Here is an 18,104-nt window from a genome sequence, read left to right as displayed (position 1 = left end):
GAGTCTCGCTCTGCCGCCCAGGCTGGAGTGCAGTGGCCGGATCTCAGCTCACTGCAAGCTCCGCCTCCCGGGTTCACGCCATTCTCCTGCCTCAGCCTCCCGAGTAGTTGGGACTACAGGCGCCCGCCACCTCGCCCGGCTAGTTTTTTGTATTTTTTAGTAGAGACGGGGTTTCACCGTGTTAGCCAGGATGGTCTCGATCTCCTGACCTCGTGATCCGCCCGTCTGGGCCTCCCAAAGTGCTGGGATTACAGGCTTGAGCCACCGCACCCGGCCTAGCTGACTGTTTTCTTTGACAGGAATAAAAAACTCAAAAACATCTACACCAGTCAGTTCACTAAAAAGGCTGCAAAATAATAATACTTGTTTTTTATAAGTTTGAAAGTCCTTTTAAGACAAAACACATTCAAAGTATTAGTTGGGCAGTGCCTCTTATATAACTTCTCAAAGTAGAAGAAAGTCCTTGTAATTTTCCAAAACTTAAATCAATTGAACTTTGATATAGTTAGAAAAATTTTGTATTCAATAGGCAATTGTTTGGCAGGTTAATTGAAGGGCTTTCATTCCCCTCCTCCCAGTTTTATTGAGGTATAATTGGCAAAAATCATATATATTTAAGATACACGATGCGATGATTTGATATATATTGTGAAATAACTATCACAATCAAGCTAACATACTAGCACCTCACATAACAACCTTTTTTGTGTGTGTGGTGAGAACACTTAAGATATACTCTGTTAGCAAATTTTAAGTATACACTACATTATTATTAACTATAGTCATCATGCTATACATTAGATCTTCAGAACTTATTCATCTTATAAGGAAAGTTTGTACCCTTTGACCAGTATCTCCCTATTTCCCTCACCCTCCATCCCTGGTAACAACCATTCAATTCACTGTTTTTATTTTATTTATTTTTAATTATTATTATTTTATTTATTTATTTTTGAGATGCAGTCTCACTCTGTCACCCAGGCGGGAGTGCAGTGGCACAGTCTCGGCTCACTGCAACCTCTGCCTCCCAGGTTCCAGCGATTCTTCTGCCTCAGCCTCCCGAGTAGCTGGGACTACAGGCACATACCACCACACCCAGCTAATTTTTGTATTTTTTAGTAGAGACAGGGTTTCACCACGTTGGCCAGGCTTGTCTCAAACTCCTGACCTTGTGATCCACCCACCTCGGACTCCCAAAGTGCTAGGATTACAGGCGTGAGCCACCGCACCTGGCCTATTAGTATTATTTTTTTAGACAGTCTCGCTGTGTTGCCCAGGCTGGAGGGCAGTGGTGCAATCTCGGCTCGATGCAACCTCCGCCTCCCAGGTTCCAGCGATTCTCCTGCCTCAGTCTCTTAAATAGCTGGTACTACAGGTGCACACCACCACACCCAGCTAATTTTTGTATTTTTAGTAGAGACAGGGTTTCACCATGTTAGCCAGGCTGGTCTCAAACTCCTGACCTCAGGTGATCCACCAGCCTCAGCCTCCCAAAGTGCTGGGATTAGAGGCGTGAGCCACCATGCCTGGCCAACTCACTGTTTCTATGTTTGACTTTTTTAGATTTCACATAAGTGAGGTCACACATTATTTGCCTTTCTGTGGCTAGCTTTTTTCACTTAGCATAATGTCCTCCAGGTTCATCTATGTTGTCAGAAATGGCAGGATTTTCTTTTATGTTTTAGGCTAAATAATATTCCTGTGTGTGTGTATCATATTTTCTTTATCAATGCCTCTATCAATGGGCACTTAAGTTGTAAATAATGCTGCAGTGAGTGAAGTGCAGATATCTCTTTCAGATACTGATTTCATTTCCTTTGAATATATACCCAGAAATGGGGTTGCTTGATCATATGATAGTTCTGTTTTTCAATTGTTTTAGGAACCTCTGTTCTGTTTTCCATAATGGCTATACCATGCTTTAACTTCTTGTAAAATGTATTTTACATTTTTTCTTATACTCTTCTACTAATATATCCATGACTAAAATAATTTCTTTTATTACCTCTCTATCTAAAAATGACTTTCTTTTTTGTGTAAGAATCTAAGTCATCTTATAGTAGGCCAACATTATATGCTCAGATCCCGCAAAAAATTGTTTAAAATATTTGTTGGGCATATAATTCTAATTTCAGGCAACCAATATTGGTTCTCTTTTAACTGTTGAGAGCAAATGTCTTATCAAGTTCACTATATATTTGCTGAAAATGTCTTGTACTATTGTTTACTTTTTTTTTTTTTTTTTGAGATGGAGTCTTGCTCTGTCGCCCAGGCTGGATTGCAGTGGTGCCATCTTGGCTCACTGCAACCTCTACCTCCTGGGTTCAAGCAATTATCCTGCCTCAGCCTCCCGAGTAGCTGGGATTACAGGCGTGTGCTCCATGACTGGCTAATTTTTGTATTTTTAGTAGAGATGGGGTTTTACCATGTTGGCCAGGCTGGTCTTGAACTCCTTTCCTGAAGTGATCCACCTGCCTCGGCCTCCCAAAGTGCTGAGAGTACAGGCGTGAGCCACTGCACCCGGCCTGTTTACTTTATCTTTATTTTTTTAAATAAAATAAATAGCTTTTAAATTTTGCTCTGCTGCAGCAAATTGCAATTGCTGTTCGCTTCGTAAATTTGTGACTTGACTTCTTCCAGTCTCTTTTTTGTTGAGACAGTGTCTTGCTGTGTCACCCAGGCTGGATTGTAGTGCCCCAATCATGATTCACTGCATCCTCAACTTCCTAGGCTCCAGTGATCCTCCCACCTCTGCCTCCCAAATAACTGGGACTACAAGTGTGCATCACCATGCCTGGCTAATTTTTTGTATTTTTTTTTTTTTTGTAGATATGGGGTTTCATTATGTTGCCCAGGCTGGTTTCAAACTCCTGCCTCAGCCTCCCAAAATGTTGGTGTTATAGGCGTGAGCCACTGCACCCAGCCAGTCTCTTTTCTTTTTCTTCTTTTTGAGACAGAGTCTTGCCCTGTCACCCAGGCTGGAATGCAGCGGCATAATCTCGGCTCACTGCAACCTCCACCTTCTGGGTTCAATGGATTCTCCCGTCTCAGCCTCCTGAGTAGCTGGGATTACAGGCACACACCACCATGTCTGGCTAATTTTTATATTTTTAGTAGAGACGGGGTTTCACCATTTTGGCCAGGCTGGTCTTGAACTCCTGACCTCAGGGAATCCGCCCGCCTCAGCCTCCCAAAGTGCTGGGATTACAAGCGTGAGCCACTGTGCACAGCCCAGTCTCTTTTCTTTATGGTCCAGTCATAGTACTTACTAGCTGCTGAATCCCTATTCAATTCTGTATCAGTAGAATGTCTTCATTTTAAATATTAAAAATTTTCCATACTCATTTTTTAAACTAAAAACCTAGTTTATTATATAATTAAAATTAAAATAAGCATTTTAATTATATTATTGTTATATATTATTTATATTATTGTTTATATTATTTATATTATTGTTACAATATAACAATATTTTCCACATTGTGTTTAACGGAAAAATGATTTTCAGTGTCTCCGGTTTTTGATTAAAATTAAATTAAAATTAAATATAAAATTCAATTCCTCAGTCACAACAGTCACATTTCAAATGCTCAGTAGCTACATTTGTCTAGTGGCTAACATATGTTTGACAACACAGCTCTAGAATGTCTCTTAGCGGCAGAAGCTGAGGAGCTATCATTCAAATCCTGATTCTAAGTCAGTATCCCTTCCTCAACCCCTCATTGCCTCTCAAACAAGGCGTTCTGGCTGCTAGGAGATATCCTTGTGGCCTACCAGGTTCAAGGTCTATAAACTGGGTCAAGAGATCCCACCAAGACTCCAGGCAAGTAAGAGGCTGAAAGGGGAGGCATGGGTCTACTTAGAAGTGAAAGGAGACAAGTGAAGCATAAACCACTTCTAATTGTTGTGGTCCAAAGACAGACAAAGACCTAGGCTCAATGAAGGCAAGAAAAAGCAGAAAAGAATGCAGCTTCAAGTTCAGTTCTGAGATGACTGTTGTCCAAAAATGAGGTATGGGAACAAGGAAAGGCTGAAAGCTGGAGATGCCACTCTATTCTTTTATTCTCATGACTTTCTCTCCTTACTCTGCAGTTTGTCTGCACCTTCGAAGTATTTGATTCCTCCAGATGGTCCATCTCTTCTCTTTTATTATCTTTTAGTGTTTGTGCCTTGTAGGTGGGTTTCCACTTTTTCAAAAGTTGTACAGTTCCCTCCATCTTGCAAACCTTTCCCTCTCCTCCCTGCACTAGTGCCTTTAGGTCCAGTCCATTCAGAAAATCACTCCATTATTAAAAATACTCAGAATGCCTTCTCTACCTAAATTGATTTTTATTCTACTTGGGGTTTGTTGGATTTCTTGAATGTATGAGTTTATAGTTTTCATCAAATTTGAAAAATGTTCTGCCATTATTTCTTCAAATAGTATTTGTGTTCTCTCAGCCCTCTTTTAGGATTTTAGTTACACTATTTTAGAACATTTGACATTTTTTCATGGGTCACTGAGGTTCTATTTGTCTTTTTTTTTTTTTTTTTTTTGATAGGAGAATATGCGATTGGCTAACAAGAACTATAAAAAAACTTTTTTTTTTTTTTTTTTTCTTCCTAGAGTGTTGCTCTGTCGCCTAGGCTGGAGTGCAGTGGCACGATCTCGGCTCACTGCAAGCTCCACCTCCCAGGTTCACGCCGTTTTCCTGCCTCAGCCTCCCAAGTAGCTGGGACTACAGGCACCCGCCACCACGCCCAGCTAATTTTTTGTATTTTTAGTAGAGACGGGATTTCACCATGTTAGCCAGGATGGTCTGGATCTTCTGACCTCGTGATCCACCTGCCTCAGCCTCCCAAGGTGTTGGGATTACAGGCGTGAGCCACCACGCCCAGCCTTAAAAAAACTATTGTCAATATGTTTAAGAATTTAAGGGAAAACATAAAAAATGTTGAGGAGCAAAATTGAAACTATAAAAAAGAATACAGTGGAATTTCTAGAGCTGAAAAGTACAATATCTGAAATTAAAAAATCATCGAATGGGCTATCTCACTCTGTCCCCCAGGCTGGAGTGCAGTGGTGCAATCTTGGCTCACTGCAACCTCCGGCTCACTGCAACCTCCACCTCTCAGGTTCAAGCGATTTTCATGCCTCAGCTTCCCAAGTAGCTGGGACTACAGGTGCATGCCACCACACCCAGCTAATTTTTTTTGTATTTTTAGTAGAGACAGGGTTTCGCCATGTTGGCCAAGCTGGTCTCAAACTCCTGGCCTCAAGTGATCCTCCTGCCTCGGCCTCCCAAAGTGCTGGGATTACAGGCATGGGCCAATGTGCCCAACCTGTCTTTTTTTTTTCTTCTTCTCGTTTTCGTCCTCTCTGCCATGTGGACAGTTACTATTGCTATATGTTCAAGTCCACTGATCTTTTCTTCTTCATTATTTAAGCTGCTGTTAAGCCCATTCAATGAATATTTTATTTCAGACATTGTACTTTTCAGCTCTAGAAATTCCATTGTATTCTTTTTTATAGTTTGTCTTGCTCAACATTTTTATGTTTTCCCTTAAATTCTTAAACATATTGACAATAGCTTTTTTATAGCTCTTGTTACCCAATCGCATATTCTTCTATTATTTCTGGGTCTGTTTCTGTTGACTGATTTTTTTTTTCTCTTGTTTATGAACCACATTTTCCTTCTCTTTGGATATCTAGTGATTTTTGATTGCATGTTGGATATTGGATTTCTATATGGCTTGGCGTCTGGTCAAAACTAGCAGATCAGTTTGATCTTTTTTGATGCTTGCTTTTAAGATTGGTTAGGGAAGGTCTAGAGTAGCCTTTACTTTAGGGCTAGTTTAGCCCTACTGCATAACCAAGCCCTTCTGGGGTCTTTTCTGAATGCCACAAAGGTTCAACAAGGTCTTTCCATTCTCCCTGGTTGGAACTGGAATGTTTCCCAGCCCAGTGGGAGCTCAGGAAATTGTTTAGCTTACAGCTCCCTAAGAGTTTATTTATTTATTTATTTTTGCCCAGTGTCATGGAGTTGCATGGACTCAAGGGGGCTCAAGATTTCTGGAGCTCTTTCTCTGCATACCTCTGTCTTCTCTGGCACTCTGCCTCACAAATTCCAGCCTCCTCAGTCTCCTCAAACTCTGATCTTTTTTGTCCTCATCATAGCAGGATTGTCATGTCTACTTGGGTCCCCTTCTTTGTGGTCTGGAAAGTGCCTCCAGGCAGAAAGCCAGGAATATTGTAGCGATCTTTTCATTTCTTTCTCTTTTCTCAGGGATCACAATTCCTTACTGTGTATTGTACAATGAAAACAACTGTTTCGTATATTATGGCCAATTTTCTAGTTGTTGCCAGTGAGAGGGCAAGTCAAATTCCAGTTACTTTTCACGTCTGGAAGTAGAAGTTTTTTCATAGTAATCGGTTTTTGCACTGCTAGAATTGTTCTTGATAAGTCAATACAAGTATTTTCCAGAGAAGTCCAAATATCTTCTCTTTCTTTCTTCCCTGCTGCTACTGACAGATTACTTTCTAATCTATGCTTTTCCCCTCAAGCATCTAAGGAATTACATTTCCCTTGCTTTGTTATAGCAACCATCTGTTCCTCTAGCTTTTCCTCTGCTGGTGCTACTTCAGTGTCACTTTTCCTGTGGTGGGTAACCTCTAGGGGTAGGGCTTGAGGCTTTCCGTTATTCAGCTCCTTTTGGGGATTCCTACTGTGGTGCATGAGGCTTGGCAGTCATCTGCTGGCTGGATCAAATGCATGCTGAAAAGGATTCTCTCCATATTCAATTTCCCCTTTTGTAAGTGCCCAAATATCAGCTCAAGCTCATCATTTCTAAAATGTAGAGACCCTACTTTTCTCATTCCAAAATTAAAAATATATATATTATATATACACATCATTTCTTACATACAAACTCTAGAGAATAATATAATAAACACACATCAATCCAACACCTAGCTGAAAAAAATATAAAGCATTCAGATATAGCTGAAGCCTTCAGTGTATCCCTCTCATTTATATTTTCCTTCCTGCCTGCCTTCTAGGAAGTAACCAGTTTTCTCAATTTGGTGTTTTCAATTCCCATTATATATACAGGAATGTTTAGAAATATATACATATATATATAATTGTGTGTGTATGCATATATTTATATGAGCTATATATCCCTAAACAATAAAAAGCATTTTACATGTTTTTAGCTCCACTCATTCTTCCATCCAGGGTTATAGCTTTTCTGAGCTTCTGTGTCTGAATGCAACAGACAAACCAGAGACACTCAACAGGACTCTATTTGCCAGAGGCTAACTGTTTTCCCAGTAGAGTGGGTTATCTTGGGAGGTGGGGGGGTGGCGGAAAAGGAGCCAGTACAACTGCTTGACTCAATTAATATACAGCCATGGTCATCTTAGGAGAAGAGCAATTCTGGCTACAGCAAGAGTTTGCCATTTGGTTTTGTTTCCTGAACTCATGGCAGAATTCTGGGAAGAACAAAAGGGTTACAAGGAAGAACTAACTGTACAACTACTACCGACGCTACCACTGCCACAAGTACCATCACATCTGTCTCACGTGCCCATTACGAGTCAGGAACTGTTATATGTGTTTTTCAAAGCATTATCTTCTGATTCCCAAAACAATCCTCAGAGTAAAGAAACTAAGGCTACAAAGACCTTAACCATACCTTTCTCCTGAATCTCAGACCCTCATTCCAAGTGTTAATGAGCATCTTTATTCAGAGAGTGCACAGACATGTTAAACACATGTCTAAAATTTTGTCCTGTCTGTAGACTCTCCCCTCTTTTACTCCCAGTTAACAGATGTGGGATTAAAACCTCTTAGATCCAAGTCTAATCAACTGCTGTCCTGCCCCAAAGTCTTCAATAGCTTCCCACTACTTGAAGAATTAAGTACAAACTCCTCACCCTGGCATTTGAAGTCCTCTGCAGTAGGTCCCCGACCTATGTTCCTAGCTTTATCTCCTACTTTTTTCCTATACCCCAGCCAAACCAAGCTATTTGCTTTTCTCCAAATATGCCACACATATTCCTCTCTCGTGACCTTGCTCATGCTGTTTCCCTTACCTGAATATTCTCCTTTCCTCTACCTAGCTACCCACTGAAATTCTGTGCACTTTTCAAAGTCAATTTTAAATTTCCAGCTCCTCCCTGTCCCTTGTTCTTCATTTCCCAATCATAATATTATTTTTCCTCCTTTAGCCCCAATTGCATTTTGTTGGTACATCTCTTCTCTTCTTGAATTATACAGTGATTCTCTGTGTGCTTGACTTTTCTTCATCATGAAACTGTAAACTCCAAGAGAGCACAAGCTGTGTCCTCCTCAACTTTGCTTCCCTAGCACCCAGAAGGATATAGTGCTGTATTAAATCACTGAATTGATGTGGTACTTTCTCTCTTAAGGCCAATATGCAAATAATTCGCACTGAAACATGCCCAATATGTATAAGGACTGAAACTGCATCTTTCAGTCTGAAAGGCTAAGGTCATTCTCCAGTCCTAGCCCATATCCTTGACCCAAAGTAAGCTGAGAAACAATCACTGTAATTCAGTGTGAGGGAGTTGGACTTATCTGCTGAGTATAAGAAGAGGCCTTAACTAATCAAGAAGCTGGGAAAGCTGGAAGACTTTGCATAGATCTTGCCTGAAACTAGGAGGAGGTACTCAGTTGGTAAATTGATTTTTTTTCTTCCTCTCTAAAGGCATCATAAAAAGATCTAGGTATAGTTTTGCTTAGAAGGTGGTTAAGAATTTAGAACACAGGGTGAGTGTGTGTGTGTCTGTGTGTGTGCACATGGTGTGCCCAGAGTGAGGGCTGCATTGCTCCTGATCTTTGGCCCACAGCCACAGCAGATATAAGGGGTTGCCCTGGGTCTGGTCCTCTCCAGTGCAGAGGACCAGTTTGGCACTGGAGAACGCAGAGGCACATGACAGGCCATCTTTTGACCATTTGTTTCTGTCATGATTTTTTTTTCCTTAAAGAGGAAAAAGAGGCTTGTGTTGTTTGTGTAATTTCCTTCTTTGCTTTGGCCTATGCCAGGCTGTCAGCCATTCTAGTCATCTTCTTTCTCCAAATTAATATACAACATGTCATCACCTCTTTTTAAAAATAAAGATCCAGCTCTTCAGCTTCAACGACCTTAAAAAGCTCTTTTAACTCAACATTTCTAACCTCAGACTCATGTTTGCTTCTCTTTCCCTTCCTTCCTCTGACACCCCTCTCTACCTCCTCCCACAAAAGAAAACTGGATTAGCTACTGGACTTTTGTTAAAGGCCCCCAGTTTATTTGGTCACCCAATTCAAAACCTTGGCATCATTTGTAATTCTCCTCTTTGACCTGCCACCTCCCTCCTCCACCTTTAGTCAAATCTTTCTAGTGTAGTATTCTTTTGTAGTATCTCTCACATCTATTCCCAAGGCCATTTTCAGTTCAAGCCACTCATCACCAAGGAATGGAGGATAGGATAGTGGGAGGGGACTGGAGTATCACTTGGGATTTTTTTCAAACTACACGTTTTGCCTCTTCTACCCCAAGATTCTCATGTCCACTGGGGAGCCAGGAAGTTATAGCTTGGAAAACTCCATGGGTGCCACTCACACACACTGTTTAGCACCACTCATTCAAGCTCTGGCTGCCTGGACACCTGTAATCATCTCCAGCCAATCTCTTTGGCTTCTATTGCCTTCACCTGGTGATCTTAAAACACTACTTCAACATGACACTTTCTATTCAAATAGTCTCCAGCATCTCCCGACTGACTTCAGGATCAGGCCCAAACTTGGTGACACTCCATAATCTGATACCATCTTCTTTCTCTGCAGTGTCCTCAAGTAAGGGTACCCCAGGGGTTTTCTCACCCTCTTTCCTTATTCTATATACTCCACCCAGAAGAACAAGGGTATTCTTAGAGTTCCATCTCCTATCTGTATACTGATGACTACCAGATCTCTACCTTCAGTACAGATCCCTTTCCTGCAAGCCTGTACTATCCAGCTGCTTATTCTCAAAGCGTCCAACTTATTATGTCCACCTTTTCCTCCCTTCCCTGTCTCACTACATGGCATTGCTGCCCACCAGTCACTCAGTCTGGATACCTGGGAATCATCCTTTGCTCTTCTGTGTCCCATACCCTTATCTATGCCCAATAAGTCACTAAGTCGTTTTATTTATTTACAATATCTCCTGAGTCTGATCTTGCCATTCCATCTCAGATGCCTGACACAGACTCTTACTATTTGTCTTCTGGCCCACAGGTCTCCCTTTCTCTGGCCTTGCCCTCTGTAATCAGTTCATCCTCCACACTGCCAACAGTGTAATTTTTCTAGAATGCAAATCTGATCATGCCACCCTCCTGCTTATTAAAATCCTTCAGTGTCTCCCCACTGACTTGAGGATAAAGCCCAATAACTGCACACAAAGCCCTTCATGACCCACTCTGCCCTCCTCAATAGACACAACTTCTGCCCACTGAAGAAAGCTTATACCAAATTCCTTTGATTTCCATGTGTAGCCCCTTCGCTCAGGGTTCTGCACCTTAGAAGTTATATTCCCACTGCTTGGAATGATTTCCTCTTTTTTTGTCTTCCTAACTGCTTCTGGTTTTTCAATTCTCAGATCTAGAGCATCTTCCTCTAGAAAGCCTTTCTTGCTCTCCACGCCAGAGATTCTGTACTCCTCCTCTGTGCTTATCTCTATCACAGCATTTATGATACTATCTGTGGTGGGTATGGGGTTTGGAGGGCTTTTTCTTTCCCTCTCCAAACTCTCTGAAGGAAAGAATTGTATTTTTTTTTCCTTTCTATACCCAGAACCTAGACCAGAAAACAGCCAATAATAAACACTGAACATTTGTTGAATAAGTACATAATTGTACCTTTTCCAGTTTTCCCTCCCACTATTACCTCCAAAAACCATCTTCTCCAGTCAATACATCTTTTAATCTCCCATCTACATACTTGTTCTTTCCACTTCCACACCTCCATGTCATTTCTCCCGTTGTGGACTGGTGGACAGCGATACAGTGAGACAGAGAGGGGAGGAGGAGGTCAACATAGTAATTCGAAAACTTCGAGTTTAAGAGGCATGCAGTAAGCAGTTGGATAGTGCTTTCCCTTCTCTCTTATCCTTTTCTCTATTTATGTAATTATGCCTGAACCTCCAGGTCCAGCTTGAATTCTGTCTTCTCCACCTGAGCACATACACCACCTATGACCTCCTTCCAAATGTTCTATCTTGGCTCTCATCAAATAGTGTTCTGAATGAGAAGTTATCTTTTTGTGAATGCATGCCTCATCTCATCTCTTCCCCTAGAGCTTGTGCTCTCTTAGGGTGGCGGCCACAGTGTTTAGCCATGGGCCTTTCTCATAGTGGGCCTTGAATAAATGTGTTGCTGCATGTTTAGTTCATAGAGTGACTAATCATCCTCGTTTGCCCAAAACTGAGGGGGTTCCTGGGACATGGGATTTTCAGTACTAGAACTGGAAAAGTCTCTAGCAAACCAGGATGAGTTGGTCACCCTAGAGGTTCTCCTAAGCAGCTTTGAAGGTCTGTGTGTGCAGTCACATGGTGTTTCCTCTGGTACATATTCCCTGCTTTGTTTCCACATCTGAACTTTAATTGACGTGCGCTTTCGTCATTGGAGCCAAGCTCCATGCAGGCTGACTTCATCTCATTCACCACTATACTCCAAGCACCTGGAACAGGCCAGGCACATTATAGGAGGTTAATTAATGCTTTTTGATGGAATGAAAAGAAAACATTAAGCACCTTTACATCTCTTGATAATCTCATTTTCCTTCTAGGTAGTAGGCTCCAAAGTTCCATAAACACAAAATTTTTAAAGTGCTAGGTAAGAATAATGATCTTATGCTAATCCATTCTAATTTCATTTTTTTGTAAATGTCTTTGTACAGAGTGAATAAAGACAGCCTTGAATTTCCACTGATGTTTATAAGAATGGAGAACTCCAGAGATCCTAGAATACAAAAAATTGCTCCTGAACATGGCAGAAGTCACCAAGACCAAACTCCTAAGGGAAAAAAGAGGAGTGTCACATAGATGAGAGAAACTTTAAGTGGGGATCTCATTTGATCTCTTTCTGCCAGATTCTTTATATGAATGGTGCCTAGCATATAGCATATAGGTGTTAAATTTATGTTAGAGATTATACATGTATTTAGTTTATTTTGAGACAGAGTCTCCCTCTGTCCCCCAGGCTGGAGTACAGTGGCACGATCTCAGCTTACTGCAACCTCCACCTCCCGGGTTCAAGTGATTCTCTTGCCTCAGCCTCCCAAGTAGCTGGGACTACAGGCACCCGCCACCACGCCCAGCTAAATTTTGTATTTTTAGTAGAGGTGGGGTTTCACTATCTTGCCCAGGCTGGTCTCAAACTCCCGATCTCAGGTGATCCACCCACCTTGGCCTCCCAAAGTGCTGGGATCACAGGCGTGAGACACTGCACCTGGCCAAGATTATATTTACACTTACCTACAGACACACACATTTTTGAAAAAGCCATATTGTTTGCTATAGAAGTCAAAGCATAGGGTCTGAAAACATTAATTTCCAATTTAATAATTCCTGAAAACTCTTAGTACTACCAGTATTATTTTATCAAACTGTAGACAACACCTTACATAGAAGACAATAGTGAGTTTGTAGGATTTTCAAAGTAATTTGATCCAAAATAGTAAGCCAATGAGAGAAAATACATTGCTGACATTCAGCAGCTAGGTATTTTAAGACAGGGACTGCCTCAAAACCTACTAGATGCTGCCTTCAGATGGATGAAAGCAGAAGACCACTTATAGATTTACATAAAACATGCATATTAGAGGAACATGAAGGAACCATATAGCACTTTTGCAATCACTGCTTTTTATGATATGCCCAGAGGACAGTTATGTGTTGAAGTTAATCTCTACTTTTTCTTTGCCCATCAACTTCCAGGTCAAATTCCGACACAAGGTGTGGCATAATATATTCTCTTCTTGCAACGAAATTTTACTTTTTGGTAATAGTTGTGTGGAATAAGTAAATTCATTGAGATACAGAAATCTTCATAGTGACGGAGAAATGTGGTAAGCTAATTTCTTGAATGGCAGGCATTTTTCTTCTTTTTTTGGTCTTCTCCATATGAAAATTTTGTTTTGTTTCTTTTCTTTTCTTTTCTTTTTTTTTTTTTTTTTTTTGAGATGGAGTCTCGCTCTGTCACCCAGGCTGGAGTGCAGTGGCCGGATCTCAGCTCACTGCAAGCTCCGCCTCCCGGGTTCATGCCATTCTCCTGCCTCAGCCTCCCGAGTAGCTGGGACTACAGGCATCCGCCACATCGCCCGGCTAGTTTTTTGTATTTTTTAGTAGAGACGGGGTTTCACCGTCTTAGCCAGGATAGTCTCGATCTCCTGACCTCGTGATCCACCCGTCTCGGCCTCCCAAAGTGCTGGGATTACAGGTCTTTTTTTTTTTTTTGAGATGGAGTTTTGCTCTTGTTGCCCAGGCTGGAGTGCAATAGCGTGATCTCAGCTCACTGCAGCCTCTGCCTCCCAGGTTCAAGCGATTCTCCTGTCTCAGCCTCCCGAGTAGCTGGGATTACAGGCACATGCCACCACACCCGGATAATTTTTATATTTTTCGTAGAGATGGGTTTCACCATGTTGATCAGGCTGGTCTCAAACTCGTGACCTCAGGTGATCCGCATGCCTCGGCCTCCCAAACTGCTGGGATTACAGGTATGGGCCACTAAGCCTGGCCTTTGTTTTGTTTCAAGACTGACTTCAAACATTACTTTTTCTGTTAAATTTTCTCTTTCTTCCCAAATAAAATTAGATCCTTTATTCCACTGTTTTGCCACCACACCACAAAAAATATTTCTGATAATTGTTTGTTCATTTGTTTATGTTGTCCCTCCTCACTAGATTGATTTTAAGGCCCATCCTTATCTACCTCTTCATTCCTAGTGACTGGCATATTGCCTGACAAACAGAAGGCACTTGGAAAATGCTTGCAGGGTTGAATTAAAGTGTGGAGAGTTTGCTAACATCAGTTTCTTTCGTCCCACTCTGCAAGGGCAAGGGTATATTGGCATGAGTTGAGCCCCTTCAAACTATGTCCTGGTTCCTCATCTATACAGGTAAAGAACTGGGTAGACCAGGGGCTATTGAACATTTATGACTATAGCCCATTTAGATGGGGCAAAAGATTTCATAGTTACGGAAAGATGATTCCGTGATAATCAGAAAGTGTAACTACAGGAGCAGGCTTTGGGTATTTAATAATACCTCTGCTGTATCGACAGCCCACATTCAGTCCATCTGCAAATCCTATATACTCCTCGTCCAAAATAAATCTCCAGTCTAGCCATCTCTACTGCCACTGGCCTAGTCTAAGCTCCTGGCTGACCAACACAATAGCCTGTACAGTAGCCCACAACAAATGAAGTGAATCATAATACGCTTAACTAAAGTAAGTTTAAAGTTAAAAAGCAAAAATGGCAGCAATTGAAAACCACGACTTCTAATCATATCAATATGTTCTTGTACTTGTAAAATGGCCAGATAGACAATATGGAATTAGAATTCTTAAAAAAAAAAAAAAATCTAGAAAAGTAGAGAGTAAAATGGTTACTCTAGTGAAGCAGATTAATAGACCTACCCTCTTACATAGTTACCTTTTTGTGACAAGAGCAGCTATGATCTACTTATTTAACAAAAAACCCTGAATATAATAGTTTTTATTAACTTTCCTTCTACATTAGATCTCTAAACTTATTCATCTTACATATATGCTATTTTGCATCATTTGACCTACATCTCCCCATTTCCTCTTCCTCACTGCATCCCACTGTTTCATTCTCTGTGTATTTGAACTCTTTTTTTAAATCTACATATAAATGAGATCATGCAATATTTTTCTGTGTCTGGCTTATTTCATTTAGCATAACATCCTCTAGGTCCATCCATGTTGTGGCAAATGGCAGGATCTCTTGTTAGAGGGCTGAATAATATTCCATTTTATATACATATATATATATAAAACATATATAAAGTGTCTGTATAATGCATATAATGCATGTGTGTATATATATTATATATATAAATAATATCCCATTATACACACACGTACATACCATTTTCTTTGTATGTTTGTCCATTGATGGACATTTAGGTTGTTTCCACGTATTGCCTATTGTGAATAATGCTGCACTTAACATTGGGAATGCACATATCTTTACCAAGTGGTATTTCATATCCTCTAGACATACATCTACTAGAAGGATTGCTGGGTCATAAGGTAGTTCTATTTTGAATTTCTTCAGGAACTCCATGCGGTTTTTATAATGATTCTACTCTACATTCCCACCAATTGTGTACTAGGGTTCCCTTTTCTCTATACCCTTGCCAACATTTGTTGCCTATTGTCTTTTTAGTAATAGCTGTCCTTATGGATGTGAACTGATATCTTTAGTGGTTTTAATTTGCATTTCCCTGATGATAGTGATGTCGAGTACCTTTTCATATACCTGTTGACCTTTTTTTTTTTTTTTTGAGTCAGTTTCACTCTTGTTTCTTAGGCTGGAGTGCAATGGTGCAATCTCGGCTCATGTAACCTCCATCTCCTGGGTTCAAGGGATTCTCCTGCCTCAGTCTCCCAAGTTGCTGGGATTACAGGGACCCACGATAATGCCTGGCTAATTTTTTGTATTTTTTTTTAGTAGAGACGGGGTTTCACCATGTTGGCCAGGCTGGTCTCAAACTCCTGAACTCAGGTGATCCACCCACCTCAGCCTCCCAAAGTACTGGGATTACAGGCATGAGCCACCGTGCCTGGCACCTGTTGACCATTTTTATGTCTTCTTTAGAGAAATGTCTGTTCAGGTCTTTTGTCCATTTTTATTTATTTATTTTTGAGACAGAGTCTCCCTCTGTCACCCAGGCTGGAGTGCAGTGGCACTATCTCGGCTCACTGCAACCTCTGCCTCCTGGGTTCAAGTGATTCTCATGTCTCAGCCTCCCAAGTAGCTGGGACTACAGGTGTGCACCACCAAAACCGATTAACTTTTGCATATTTAGTAGAGACAGGGTTTTGCCATGTTGACCAGGCTGGTCTCAAACTCCTGGCCTCAAGTGATCTGCTTGCCTCGGTCTCCCAAAGTGCTGGGATTACAGATGTGAGCTGCCGTGCCCAGCCTTCAGTCAGGTTATTTGTTTTTCTGCTATTGAGTTGTAAGAGTCCTTTATACATTTTGGATACTAACCCCTTATCAGATATGTGGTTTGCAAATATTTTTTTCCATTCCATAGGTTACCTTTTCATTTTGTTGATTGTTCCTTTGCCATGCAGCTTTTTGGTTTGATGTGTCCCATTTATTTATTTTTGCTTTTGTACTGAGTTTTTGGTATAATTTTTTTAAAAAATCATTGCCAAGGCCAATGTCAAGGAGCATTTTTCCTATGCTGATTTTGAGATGATTTTAGTGTATGGTATAAAGGTCCAATTTCATTGTTTTGTATGTAGATGTATGGTTTTCCTAGCACCCTTATGGAAGAGACTGTCATATACAGTTGAATTTATTTCTGGGCTCTCTATTCTGTTCCACTGGTTTATGTGTCCATTTTTATGCCCGAACTATTCTGTTTTGATTACTATAGCTTTGTAATATACTTTTAAATCAGGAAGTATGATACCTCTAACTTTTCCTTTTTCAGTATTGCTTTGGCTATTTGGGAATTTTTGTGGTTGCAAATGAATTTTATTGCTTTTTCTATTTCTGTGAAGAATGCCATTGGAATTTTGATAGGGATTGGGTTAAATCTATATATTGCTTTGGATAGTATGAACATTTTAACAATATTAATTTCTCTGCTGGAATAGCAGTTAGGATTTGGTGCTCTCTCCTGCAGCTTCTTGAAGTGTGAATTTGCTAAGCCTTAAGCAATTAAACACATTATATCTCTGGAAACATATATAAGAAACTGATAGCAGTGGTTGTCCCCAAAGTGGGGAACTAGATGTTGGGAAGCATGGGTGGGAGTGAGATGTTTCCTGTTGCCCTTTTACTCCTTTTGAATTTTAAATAATGTGAATGTATTTAAATAAAGAGAAATGAGGCACTAAAAATTAGCGTATTTTTATAAGTCAGATAGTATCTTGATTTTGATTCTAGTAAAGTGGTAGTAAGACACAAACATTTTAAAGAGATATGAGATAATTTTTTTTTTGAGATAAAGTCTCACTGTTTTGACCAGGCTAGACTGCAGTGGCACCATCAGTGCTCACTGCAGCCTCGACTTCCCGGGATCAGGTGATTCTCCCACCTCAGCCTCCTGAGTCACTGGGACTACAAGTGCACACCACCACGCTCAGCTAATTTTCTGTATTTTTAGTAGAGATGGGGTTTTGCCATGTTGCCCAGGCCGGTCTTGAATTCCTGGCTCAAGTGATCCTCCCATCTTGGCCTCCCAAAGTGCTGGGATCACAGGCGTGAGCCACTGTGCCTGGCCATGTGAGAAATTCTGTGTAAATTTGGAAAATACTACTACTCTTTGATTCTGTAGATCTGGCACCTTGGTCTGGTGTTCTATTGGAGCAGTTTGGGAATCATGACTCTTAAGGAAAGAGAATGTTGACAGTCGAAATTTTGCTTGGATATGCTTTAGAGAATTTCACAGTGATTTGAAAAGAACACTCTCTGTACAGGATGTACTCTTTAAAACCATTACACAACCACTATTTTGATGTTGTGGATATTACTGTTTCTTGCATCATTTTTCTCAACAAAAGAATAAGGTAAGTGTATATACGTTTATAAACTAAGGAAGTCAAGTAATGTGAGCACAAACCATCCAAGGAATTTGTTAGTGATGCAGTCCTGGCCTCTAAATTGCTCTTGACCAAGGAGCTTCACATATGGGAAGGATCAGAAATTCTATGACATGGAATCAAAGGCACTCTTCTGCTTCAGGGGCACATACAGATTAGTACTGTCATTGCAGTTTTCTGTTAAATGATTCTTAGTGACCAAATCTCTGTCTAGGACTCAGATACCTTATTTACTCAAAATAGTGGTCGGAAAATAAATGTTTGATATACAT

Source organism: Macaca thibetana, chromosome 1, assembly GCF_024542745.1.
Source record: "Macaca thibetana thibetana isolate TM-01 chromosome 1, ASM2454274v1, whole genome shotgun sequence".
Classification (NCBI taxonomy): Eukaryota; Metazoa; Chordata; class Mammalia; order Primates; family Cercopithecidae; genus Macaca; species Macaca thibetana.
The sequence above is the reverse complement of the archived record's forward strand: the minus strand, read 5'-3'. Positions refer to the sequence as shown.